The sequence below is a fragment of the Hypanus sabinus genome, unplaced genomic scaffold, assembly GCF_030144855.1.
Source record: "Hypanus sabinus isolate sHypSab1 unplaced genomic scaffold, sHypSab1.hap1 scaffold_994, whole genome shotgun sequence".
Taxonomy (NCBI): Eukaryota; Metazoa; Chordata; class Chondrichthyes; order Myliobatiformes; family Dasyatidae; genus Hypanus; species Hypanus sabinus.
Window position 1 is genome coordinate 60,913 of NW_026781851.1, and position 15,228 is coordinate 76,140.

The window sequence follows — 15,228 nt, forward strand, 5'->3', positions numbered from 1 at the left end:
CTGGATAGCCTGAAAACAGAGATCAGGAGCGGGTCAAATATATACATTACAAAGCACTGGATAGCCTGTAAACAGAGATCAGGAGCGGGACAAATATATACATTACAAAGCACTGGATAGCCTGTAAACAGAGATCAGGAGCGGGACAAATATATACATTACAAAGCACTGGACAGCCTGTAAACAGAGATCAGGAGCGGGACAAATATATACATTACAAAGCACTGGATAGCCTGAAAACAGAGATCAGGAGCGGGACAAATATATACATTACAAAGCACTGGACAGTCTGTAAACAGAGATCAGGAGCGGGACAAATATATACATTACAAAGCACTGGACAGACTGTAAACAGAGATCAGGAGCGGGACAAATATATACATTACAAAGCACTGGGACAGCCTGAAAACAGAGATCAGGAGCGGGACAAATATATACATTACAAAGCGCAGGACAGCCTGTAAACAGAGATCAGGAGCGGGACAAATATATACATTACAAAGCACTGGACAGCCTGAAAACAGAGATCAGGAGGGGGACAAATATATACATTACAAATCACTGGACAGTCTGTAAACAGAGATCAGGAGCGGGACAAATATATACATTACAAAGCACTGGACAGCCTGTAAACAGAGATCAGGAGCGGGACAAATATATACATTACAAAGCACTGGACAGCCTGTAAACAGAGATCAGGAGCGGAACAAATATATACATTACAAAACACTGGACAGCCTGTAAACAGAGATCAGGAGCGGGACAAATATAAACATTACAAAGCACAGGACAGCCTGTAAACAGAGATCAGGAGCGGGACAAATATATACATTACAAAGCACTGGACAGCCTGTAAACAGAGATCAGGAGCGGAACAAATATATACATTACAAAGCACTGGACAGCCTGTAAACAGAGATCAGGAGCGGGACAAATATATACATTACAAAGCGCAGGACAGCCTGTAAACAGAGATCAGGAGCGGGACAAATATATACATTACAAAGCACTGGACAGTCTGTAAACAGAGATCAGGAGCGGGACAAATATATACATTACAAAGCACTGGACAGCCTGTAAACAGAGATCAGGAGCGGGACAAATATATACATTACAAAACACAGGACAGTCTGTAAACTGATATCAGGAGCGGGACAAATATATACATTACAAAGCACTGGACAGCCGGTAAACAGAGATCAGGAGCGGGAAAAACTATATACATTACAAAGCACTGGACAGCCTGAAAACAGAGATCAGGAGCGGGACAAATATATACATTACAAAGCACTGGACAGACTGTAAACAGAGATCAGGAGCGGGACAAATATATACATTACAAAGCACTGGGACAGCCTGAAAACAGAGATCAGGAGCGGGACAAATATATACATTACAAAGCGCAGGACAGCCTGTAAACAGAGATCAGGAGTGGGACAAATATATACATTACAAAGCACTGGACAGCCTGAAAACAGAGATCAGGAGGGGGACAAATATATACATTACAAAGCACTGGACAGTCTGTAAACAGAGATCAGGAGCGGGACAAATATATACATTACAAAGCACTGGACAGCCTGTAAACAGAGATCAGGAGCGGGACAAATATATACATTACAAAGCACTGGACAGCCTGTAAACAGAGATCAGGAGCGGAACAAATATATACATTACAAATCACTGGATAGCCTGAAAACAGAGATCAGGAGCGGGTCAAATATATACATTACAAAGCACTGGATAGCCTGAAAACAGAGATCAGGAGCGGGACAAATATATACATTACAAAGCACTGGATAGCCTGAAAACAGAGATCAGGAGCGGGACAAATATATACATTACAAAGCACTGGATAGCCTGTAAACAGAGATCAGGAGCGGAACAAATATATACATTACAAAGCACAGGACAGCTGTAAACAGAGATCAGGAGCGGGACAAATATATACATTACAAAGCACTGGACAGCCTGTAAACAGAGATCAGGAGCGGAACAAATATATACATTACAAAACACTGGACAGCCTGTAAACAGAGATCAGGAGCGGGACAAATATATACATTACAAAGCACTGGACAGCCTGTAAACAGAGATCAGGATCGGGACAAATATATACATTACAAAGCACTGGTCAGCCTGTAAGCAGAGATCAGGAGCGGGACAAATATACACTTTACAAAGCACTGGACAGTCTGTAAACAGAGATCAGGAGCGGGACAAATATATACATTACAAAGCACTGGATAGCCTGAAAACAGAGATCAGGAGCGGGACAACTATATGCATTACAAAGCACTGGATAGCCTGAAAACAGAGATCAGGAGCGGGACAAATATATACATTACAAAGCACTGGACAGCCTGTAAACAGAGATCAGGATCGGGACAAATATATACATTACAAAGCACTGGTCAGCCTGTAAGCAGAGATCAGGAGCGGGACAAATATATACTTTACAAAGCACTGGACAGTCTGTAAACAGAGATCAGGAGCGGGACAAATATATACATTACAAAGCACTGGATAGCCTGAAAACAGAGATCAGGAGCGGGACAAATATATACATTACAAAGCGCAGGACAGCCTGTAAACAGAGATCAGGAGCGGGACAAATATATACATTACAAAGCACTGGACAGCCTGTAAACAGAGATCAGGAGCGGGACAAATATATACATTACAAAACACAGGACAGTCTGTAAACTGATATCAGGAGCGGGACAAATATATACATTACAAAGCACTGGACAGCCGGTAAACAGAGATCAGGAGCGGGAAAAACTATATACATTACAAAGCACTGGACAGCCTGAAAACAGAGATCAGGAGCGGGACAAATATATACATTACAAAGCACTGGACAGACTGTAAACAGAGATCAGGAGCGGGACAAATATATACATTACAAAGCACTGGGACAGCCTGAAAACAGAGATCAGGAGCGGGACAAATATATACATTACAAAGCGCAGGACAGCCTGTAAACAGAGATCAGGAGTGGGACAAATATATACATTACAAAGCACTGGACAGCCTGAAAACAGAGATCAGGAGGGGGACAAATATATACATTACAAAGCACTGGACAGTCTGTAAACAGAGATCAGGAGCGGGACAAATATATACATTACAAAGCACTGGACAGCCTGTAAACAGAGATCAGGAGCGGGACAAATATATACATTACAAAGCACTGGACAGCCTGTAAACAGAGATCAGGAGCGGAACAAATATATACATTACAAATCACTGGATAGCCTGAAAACAGAGATCAGGAGCGGGTCAAATATATACATTACAAAGCACTGGATAGCCTGAAAACAGAGATCAGGAGCGGGACAAATATATACATTACAAAGCACTGGATAGCCTGAAAACAGAGATCAGGAGCGGGACAAATATATACATTACAAAGCACTGGATAGCCTGTAAACAGAGATCAGGAGCGGAACAAATATATACATTACAAAGCACAGGACAGCTGTAAACAGAGATCAGGAGCGGGACAAATATATACATTACAAAGCACTGGACAGCCTGTAAACAGAGATCAGGAGCGGAACAAATATATACATTACAAAACACTGGACAGCCTGTAAACAGAGATCAGGAGCGGGACAAATATATACATTACAAAGCACTGGACAGCCTGTAAACAGAGATCAGGATCGGGACAAATATATACATTACAAAGCACTGGTCAGCCTGTAAGCAGAGATCAGGAGCGGGACAAATATATACTTTACAAAGCACTGGACAGTCTGTAAACAGAGATCAGGAGCGGGACAAATATATACATTACAAAGCACTGGATAGCCTGAAAACAGAGATCAGGAGCGGGACAAATATATACATTACAAAGCACTGGATAGCCTGAAAACAGAGATCAGGAGCGGGACAAATATATACATTACAAAGCACTGGATAGCCTGTAAACAGAGATCAGGAGCGGGACAAATATATACATTACAAAGCACTGGACAGCCTGTAAACAGAGATCAGGAGCGGGACAAATATATACATTACAAAGCACTGGATAGCCTGAAAACAGAGATCAGGAGCGGGACAAATATATACATTACAAAGCACTGGACAGTCTGTAAACAGAGATCAGGAGCGGGACAAATATATACATTACAAAGCACTGGACAGACTGTAAACAGAGATCAGGAGCGGGACAAATATATACATTACAAAGCACTGGGACAGCCTGAAAACAGAGATCAGGAGCGGGACAAATATATACATTACAAAGCGCAGGACAGCCTGTAAACAGAGATCAGGAGCGGGACAAATATATACATTACAAAGCACTGGACAGCCTGAAAACAGAGATCAGGAGCGGGACAAATATATACATTACAAAGCACTGGACAGCCTGTAAACAGAGATCAGGAGCGGGACAAATATATACATTACAAAACACAGGACAGTCTGTAAACTGATATCAGGAGCGGGACAAATATATACATTACAAAGCACTGGACAGCCGGTAAACAGAGATCAGGAGCGGGAAAAACTATATACATTACAAAGCACTGGACAGCCTGAAAACAGAGATCAGGAGCGGGACAAATATATACATTACAAAGCACTGGACAGACTGTAAACAGAGATCAGGAGCGGGACAAATATATACATTACAAAGCACTGGGACAGCCTGAAAACAGAGATCAGGAGCGGGACAAATATATACATTACAAAGCGCAGGACAGCCTGTAAACAGAGATCAGGAGTGGGACAAATATATACATTACAAAGCACTGGACAGCCTGAAAACAGAGATCAGGAGGGGGACAAATAAATACATTACAAAGCACTGGACAGTCTGTAAACAGAGATCAGGAGCGGGACAAATATATACATTACAAAGCACTGGACAGCCTGTAAACAGAGATCAGGAGCGGGACAAATATATACATTACAAAGCACTGGACAGCCTGTAAACAGAGATCAGGAGCGGAACAAATATATACATTACAAATCACTGGATAGCCTGAAAACAGAGATCAGGAGCGGGTCAAATATATACATTACAAAGCACTGGATAGCCTGAAAACAGAGATCAGGAGCGGGACAAATATATACATTACAAAGCACTGGATAGCCTGAAAACAGAGATCAGGAGCGGGACAAATATATACATTACAAAGCACTGGACAGCCTGAAAACAGAGATCAGGAGCGGGACAAATATATACATTACAAAGCACTGGGACAGCCTGAAAACAGAGATCAGGAGCGGGACAAATATATACATTACAAAGCGCAGGACAGCCTGTAAACAGAGATCAGGAGTGGGACAAATATATACATTACAAAGCACTGGACAGCCTGAAAACAGAGATCAGGAGGGGGACAAATATATACATTACAAAGCACTGGACAGTCTGTAAACAGAGATCAGGAGCGGGACAAATATATACATTACAAAGCACTGGACAGCCTGTAAACAGAGATCAGGAGCGGGACAAATATATACATTACAAAGCACTGGACAGCCTGTAAACAGAGATCAGGAGCGGAACAAATATATACATTACAAATCACTGGATAGCCTGAAAACAGAGATCAGGAGCGGGACAAATATATACATTACAAAGCACTGGATAGCCTGAAAACAGAGATCAGGAGCGGGACAAATATATACATTACAAAGCACTGGATAGCCTGTAAACAGAGATCAGGAGCGGGACAAATATATACATTACAAAGCACTGGACAGCCTGAAAACAGAGATCAGGAGGGGGACAAATATATACATTACAAAGCACAGGACAGCCTGTAAACAGAGATCAGGAGCGGGACAAATATATACATTACAAAGCACTGGACAGCCTGTAAACAGAGATCAGGAGCGGAACAAATATATACATTACAAAACACTGGACAGCCTGTAAACAGAGATCAGGAGCCGGACAAATATATACATTACAAAGCACTGGACAGCCTGTAAACAGAGATCAGGATCGGGACAAATATATACATTACAAAGCACTGGACAGTCTGTAAACAGAGATCAGGAGCGGGACAAATATATACATTACAAAGCACTGGACAGTCTGTAAACAGAGATCAGGAGCGGGACAAATACATACATTACAAAGCACTGGACAGTCTGTAAACAGAGATCAGGAGCGGGACAAATATATACATTACAAAGCACTGGATAGCCTGAAAACAGAGATCAGGAGCGGGACAAATATATACATTACAAAGCACTGGATAGCCTGAAAACAGAGATCAGGAGCGGGACAAATATATACATTACAAAGCACTGGATAGCCTGTAAACAGAGATCAGGAGCGGGACAAATATATACATTACAAAGCACTGGACAGCCTGTAAACAGAGATCAGGAGCGTGACAAATATATACATTACAAAGCACTGGACAGCCGGTAAACAGAGATCAGGAGCGGGACAAATATATACATTACAAAGCACTGGACAGTCTGAAAACAGAGATCAGGAGCGGGACAAATATATACATTACAAAGCACCGGACAGCCTGTAAACAGAGTTCAGGAGCGGGACAAATATATACATTACAAAACACAGGACAGTCTGTAAACTGAGATCAGGAGCGGGACAAATATATACATTACAAAGCACTGGACAGCCGGTAAACAGAGATCAGGAGCGGGACAAATATATACATTACAAAGCACTGGACAGCCGGTAAACAGAGATCAGGAGCGGGAAAAACTATATACATTACAAAGCACTGGACAGCCTGAAAACAGAGATCAGGAGCGGGACAAATATATACATTACAAAGCACTGGACAGTCTGAAAACAGAGATCAGGAGCGGGACAAATATATACATTACAAAGCACCGGACAGCCTGTAAACAGAGTTCAGGAGCGGGACAAATATATACATTACAAAACACAGGACAGTCTGTAAACTGAGATCAGGAGCGGGACAAATATATACATTACAAAGCACTGGACAGCCGGTAAACAGAGATCAGGAGCGGGACAAATATATACATTACAAAGCACTGGACAGTCTGTAAACAGAGATCAGGAGCGGGACAAATATATACATTACAAAGCACTGGACAGCCGGTAAACAGAGATCAGGAGCGGGAAAAACTATATACATTACAAAGCACTGGACAGCCTGAAAACAGAGATCAGGAGCGGGACAAATATATACATTACAAAGCACTGGACAGTCTGAAAACAGAGATCAGGAGCGGGACAAATATATACTTTACAAAGCACCGGACAGCCTGTAAACAGAGTTCAGGAGCGGGACAAATATATACATTACAAAACACAGGACAGTCTGTAAACTGAGATCAGGAGCGGGACAAATATATACATTACAAAGCACTGGACAGCCGGTAAACAGAGATCAGGAGCGGGACAAATATATACATTACAAAGCACTGGACAGCCGGTAAACAGAGATCAGGAGCGGGAAAAACTATATACATTACAAAGCACTGGACAGCCTGAAAACAGAGATCAGGAGCGGGACAAATATATACATTACAAAGCACTGGACAGACTGTAAACAGAGATCAGGAGCGGGACAAATATATACATTACAAAGCACTGGGACAGCCTGAAAACAGAGATCAGGAGCGGGACAAATATATACATTACAAAGCGCAGGACAGCCTGTAAACAGAGATCAGGAGCGGGACAAATATATACATTACAAAGCACTGGACAGTCTGTAAACAGAGATCAGGAGCGGGACAAATATATACATTACAAAGCACTGGACAGCCTGTAAACAGAGATCAGGAGCGGGACAAATATATACATTACAAAACACAGGACAGTCTGTAAACTGATATCAGGAGCGGGACAAATATATACATTACAAAGCACTGGACAGCCGGTAAACAGAGATCAGGAGCGGGAAAAACTATATACATTACAAAGCACTGGACAGCCTGAAAACAGAGATCAGGAGCGGGACAAATATATACATTACAAAGCACTGGACAGACTGTAAACAGAGATCAGGAGCGGGACAAATATATACATTACAAAGCACTGGGACAGCCTGAAAACAGAGATCAGGAGCGGGACAAATATATACATTACAAAGCGCAGGACAGCCTGTAAACAGAGATCAGGAGTGGGACAAATATATACATTACAAAGCACTGGACAGCCTGAAAACAGAGATCAGGAGGGGGACAAATATATACATTACAAAGCACTGGACAGTCTGTAAACAGAGATCAGGAGCGGGACAAATATATACATTACAAAGCACTGGACAGCCTGTAAACAGAGATCAGGAGCGGGACAAATATATACATTACAAAGCACTGGACAGCCTGTAAACAGAGATCAGGAGCGGAACAAATATATACATTACAAATCACTGGATAGCCTGAAAACAGAGATCAGGAGCGGGTCAAATATATACATTACAAAGCACTGGATAGCCTGAAAACAGAGATCAGGAGCGGGACAAATATATACATTACAAAGCACTGGATAGCCTGAAAACAGAGATCAGGAGCGGGACAAATATATACATTACAAAGCACTGGATAGCCTGTAAACAGAGATCAGGAGCGGGACAAATATATACATTACAAAGCACTGGACAGCCTGAAAACAGAGATCAGGAGGGGGACGAATATATACATTACAAAGCACTGGACAGTCTGTAAACAGAGATCAGGAGCGGGACAAATATATACATTACAAAGAACTGGACAGCCTGTAAACAGAGATCAGGAGCGGGACAAATATATACATTACAAAGCACTGGACAGCCTGTAAACAGAGATCAGGAGCGGAACAAATATATACATTACAAAGCACAGGACAGCCTGTAAACAGAGATCAGGAGCGGGACAAATATATACATTACAAAGCACTGGACAGCCTGTAAACAGAGATCAGGAGCGGAACAAATATATACATTACAAAACACTGGACAGCCTGTAAACAGAGATCAGGAGCGGGACAAATATATACATTACAAAGCACTGGACAGCCTGTAAACAGAGATCAGAATCGGGACAAATATATACATTACAAAGCACTGGAGTCTGTAAACAGAGATCAGGAGCGGGACAAATATATACATTACAAAGCACTGGACAGTCTGTAAACAGAGATCAGGAGCGGGACAAATACATACATTACAAAGCACTGGACAGTCTGAAAACAGAGATCAGGAGCGGGACAAATATATACATTACAAAGCACTGGACAGCCTGTAAACAGAGATCAGGAGCGGGACAAATATATACATTACAAAGCACTGGATAGCCTGAAAACAGAGATCAGGAGCGGGACAAATATATACATTACAAAGCACTGGATAGCCTGTAAACAGAGATCAGGAGCGGGACAAATATATACATTACAAAGCACTGGACAGCCTGTAAACAGAGATCAGGAGCGGGACAAATATATACATTACAAAGCACTGGATAGCCTGAAAACAGAGATCAGGAGCGGGACAAATATATACATTACAAAGCACTGGACAGTCTGTAAACAGAGATCAGGAGCGGGACAAATATATACATTACAAAGCACTGGACATTCTGTAAACAGAGATCAGGAGCGGGACAAATATATACATTACAAAGCACTGGACAGCCGGTAAACAGAGATCAGGAGCGGGAAAAACTATATACATTACAAAGCACTGGACAGCCTGAAAACAGAGATCAGGAGCGGGACAAATATATACATTACAAAGCACTGGATAGCCTGAAAACAGAGATCAGGAGCGGGACAAATATATACATTATAAAGCACTGGATAGCCTGAAAACAGAGATCAGGAGCGGGACAAACATATACATTACAAAGCACTGGATAGCCTGTAAACAGAGATCAGGAGCGGGACAAATATATACATTACAAAGCACTGGACAGTCTGTAAACAGAGATCAGGAGCGGGACAAATATATACATTACAAAGCACTGGACAGTCTGAAAACAGAGATCAGGAGCGGGACAAATATATACATTACAAAGCACCGGACAGCCTGTAAACAGAGTTCAGGAGCGGGACAAATATATACATTACAAAACACAGGACAGTCTGTAAACTGAGATCAGGAGCGGGACAAATATATACATTACAAAGAACTGGACAGCCGGTAAACAGAGATCAGGAGCGGGAAAAACTATATACATTACAAAGCACTGGACAGCCTGAAAACAGAGATCAGGAGCGGGACAAATATATACATTACAAAGCACTGGGACAGCCTGAAAACAGAGATCAGGAGCGGGACAAATATATACATTACAAAGCGCAGGACAGCCTGTAAACAGAGATCAGGAGCGGGTCAAATATATACATTACAAAGCACTGGTCAGCCTGTAAGCAGAGATCAGGAGCGGGACAAATATATACATTACAAAGCACTGGACAGTCTGTAAACAGAGATCAGGAGCGGGACAAATATATACATTACAAAGCACTGGACAGTCTGTAAACAGAGATCAGGAGCGGGACAAATATATACATTACAAAGCACTGGACAGTCTGTAAACAGAGATCAGGAGCGGGACAAATATATACATTACAAAGCACTGGATAGCCTGAAAACAGAGATCAGGAGCGGGACAAATATATACATTACAGAGCACTGGATAGCCTGAAAACAGAGATCAGGAGCGGGACAAATATATACTTTACAAAGCACTGGATAGCCTGTAAACAGAGATCAGGAGCGGGACAAATATATACATTACAAAGCACCGGACAGCCTGTAAACAGAGTTCAGGAGCGGGACAAATATATACATTACAAAGCACTGGACAGCCGGTAAACAGAGATCAGGAGCGGGAAAAACTATATACATTACAAAGCACTGGACAGACTGTAAACAGAGATCAGGAGCGGGACAAATATATACATTACAAAGCACTGGGACAGCCTGAAAACAGAGATCATGAGCGGGACAAATATATACATTACAAAGCGCAGGACAGCCTGTAAACAGAGATCAGGAGCGGGACAAATATATACATTACAAAGCACCGGACAGCCTGTAAACAGAGTTCAGGAGCGGGACAAATATATACATTACAAAACACAGGACAGTCTGTAAACAGAGATCAGGAGCGGGACAAATATATACATTACAAAGCACTGGACAGCCGGTAAACAGAGATCAGGAGCGGGAAAAACTATATACATTACAAAGCACTGGACAGACTGTAAACAGAGATCAGGAGCGGGACAAATATATACATTACAAAGCACTGGGACAGCCTGAAAACAGAGATCAGGAGCGGGACAAATATATACATTACAAAGCGCAGGACAGCCTGTAAACAGAGATCAGGAGCGGGACAAATATATACATTACAAAGCACTGGACAGCCTGAAAACAGAGATCAGGAGGGGGACAAATATATACATTACAAAGCACTGGACAGTCTGTAAACAGAGATCAGGAGCGGGACAAATATATACATTACAAAGCACTGGACAGCCTGTAAACAGAGATCAGGAGCGGGACAAATATATACATTACAAAGCACTGGATAGCCTGTAAACAGAGATCAGGAGCGGAACAAATATATACATTACAAAACACTGGACAGCCTGTAAACAGAGATCAGGCGCGGGACAAATATAAACATTACAAAGCACAGGACAGCCTGTAAACAGAGATCAGGAGCGGGACAAATATATACATTACAAAGCACTGGACAGCCTGTAAACAGAGATCAGGAGCGGAACAAATATATACATTACAAAGCACTGGACAGCCTGTAAACAGAGATCAGGAGCGGGACAAATATATACATTACAAAGCGCAGGACAGCCTGTAAACAGAGATCAGGAGCGGGACAAATATATACATTACAAAGCACTGGACAGTCTGTAAACAGAGATCAGAAGCGGGACAAATATATACATTACAAAGCACTGGACAGCCTGTAAACAGAGATCAGGAGCGGGACAAATATATACATTACAAAACACAGGACAGTCTGTAAACTGATATCAGGAGCGGGACAAATATATACATTACAAAGCACTGGACAGCCGGTAAACAGAGATCAGGAGCGGGAAAAAACTATATACATTACAAAGCACTGGACAGCCTGAAAACAGAGATCAGGAGCGGGACAAATATATACATTACAAAGCACTGGACAGACTGTAAACAGAGATCAGGAGCGGGACAAATATATACATTACAAAGCACTGGGACAGCCTGAAAACAGAGATCAGGAGCGGGACAAATATATACATTACAAAGCGCAGGACAGCCTGTAAACAGAGTTCAGGAGTGGGACAAATATATACATTACAAAGCACTTGTCAGCCTGAAAACAGAGATCAGGAGGGGGACAAATATATACATTACAAAGCACTGGACAGTCTGTAAACAGAGATCAGGAGCGGGACAAATATATACATTACAAAGCACTGGACAGCCTGTAAACAGAGATCAGGAGCGGGACAAATATATACATTACAAAGCACTGGACAGCCTGTAAACAGAGATCAGGAGCGGAACAAATATATACATTACAAATCACTGGATAGCCTGAAAACAGAGATCAGGAGCGGGTCAAATATATACATTACAAAGCACTGGATAGCCTGAAAACAGAGATCAGGAGCGGGACAAATATATACATTACAAAGCACTGGATAGCCTGAAAACAGAGATCAGGAGCGGGACAAATATATACATTACAAAGCACTGGATAGCCTGTAAACAGAGATCAGGAGCGGGACAAATATATACATTACAAAGCACTGGACAGCCTGAAAACAGAGATCAGGAGGGGGACAAATATATACATTACAAAGCACTGGACAGTCTGTAAACAGAGATCAGGAGCGGGACAAATATATACATTACAAAGAACTGGACAGCCTGTAAACAGAGATCAGGAGCGGGACAAATATATACATTACAAAGCACTGGACAGCCTGTAAACAGAGATCAGGAGCGGAACAAATATATACATTACAAAGCACAGGACAGCCTGTAAACAGAGATCAGGAGCGGGACAAATATATACATTACAAAGCACTGGACAGACTGTAAACAGAGATCAGGAGCGGAACAAATATATACATTACAAAACACTGGACAGCCTGTAAACAGAGATCAGGAGCGGGACAAATATATACATTACAAAGCACTGGACAGCCTGTAAACAGAGATCAGGATCGGGACAAATATATACATTACAAAGCACTGGACAGCCTGTAAACAGAGATCAGGAGCGGGACAAATATATACATTACAAAGCACTGGACAGTCTGTAAACAGAGATCAGGAGCGGGACAAATACATACATTACAAAGCACTGGACAGTCTGTAAACAGAGATCAGGAGCGGGACAAATATATACATTACAAAGCACTGGATAGCCTGAAAACAGAGATCAGGAGCGGGACAAATATATACATTACAAAGCACTGGATAGCCTGAAAACAGAGATCAGGAGCGGGACAAATATATACATTACAAAGCACTGGATAGCCTGTAAACAGAGATCAGGAGCGGGACAAATATATACATTACAAAGCACTGGACAGCCTGTAAACAGAGATCAGGAGCGGGACAAATATATACATTACAAAGCACTGGATAGCCTGAAAACAGAGATCAGGAGCGGGACAAATATATACATTACAAAGCACTGGACAGCCGGTAAACAGAGATCAGGAGCGGGACAAATATATACATTACAAAGCACTGGACATTCTGTAAACAGAGATCAGGAGCGGGACAAATATATACATTACAAAGCACTGGACAGCCGGTAAACAGAGATCAGGAGCGGGAAAAACTATATACATTACAAAGCACTGGACAGCCTGAAAACAGAGATCAGGAGCTGGACAAATATATACATTACAAAGCACCGGATAGCCTGAAAACAGAGATCAGGAGCGGGACAAATATATACATTATAAAGCACTGGATAGCCTGAAAACAGAGATCAGGAGCGGGACAAACATATACATTACAAAGCACTGGATAGCCTGTAAACAGAGATCAGGAGCGGGACAAATATATACATTACAAAGCACTGGACAGTCTGTAAACAGAGATCAGGAGCGGGACAAATATATACATTACAAAGCACTGGACAGTCTGAAAACAGAGATCAGGAGAGGGACAAATATATACATTACAAAGCTCCGGACAGCCTGTAAACAGAGTTCAGGAGCGGGACAAATATATACATTACAAAACACAGGACGGTCTGTAAACTGAGATCAGGAGCGGGACAAATATATACATTACAAAGCACTGGACAGCCGGTAAACAGAGATCAGGAGCGGGAAAAACTATATACATTACAAAGCACTGGACAGCCTGAAAACAGAGATCAGGAGCGGGACAAATATATACATTACAAAGCACTGGGACAGCCTGAAAACAGAGATCAGGAGCGGGACAAATATATACATTACAAAGCGCAGGACAGCCTGTAAACAGAGATCAGGAGCGGGACAAATATATACATTACAAAGCACTGGTCAGCCTGTAAGCAGAGATCAGGAGCGGGACACATATATACATTACAAAGCACTGGACAGTCTGTAAACAGAGATCAGGAGCGGGACAAATATATACATTACAAAGCACTGGACAGTCTGTAAACAGAGATCAGGAGCGGGACAAATATATACATTACAAAGCACTGGACAGTCTGTAAACAGAGATCAGGAGCGGGACAAATATATACATTACAAAGCACTGGATAGCCTGAAAACAGAGATCAGGAGCGGGACAAATATATACATTACAAAGCACTGGATAGCCTGAAAACAGAGATCAGGAGCGGGACAAATATATACATTACAAAGCACTGGATAGCCTGTAAACAGAGATCAGGAGCGGGACAAATATATACATTACAAAGCACCGGACAGCCTGTAAACAGAGTTCAGGAGCGGGACAAATATATACATTACAAAACACAGGACAGTCTGTAAACAGAGATCAGGAGCGGGACAAATATATACATTACAAAGCACTGGACAGCCGGTAAACAGAGATCAGGAGCGGGAAAAACTATATACATTACAAAGCACTGGACAGACTGTAAACAGAGATCAGGAGCGGGACAAATATATACATTACAAAGCACTGGACAGCCTGAAAACAGAGATCAGGAGCGGGACAAATATATTCATTACAAAGCGCAGGACAGCCTGTAAACAGAGATCAGGAGCGGGACAAATATATACATTACAAAGCACCGGACAGCCTGTAAACAGAGTTCAGG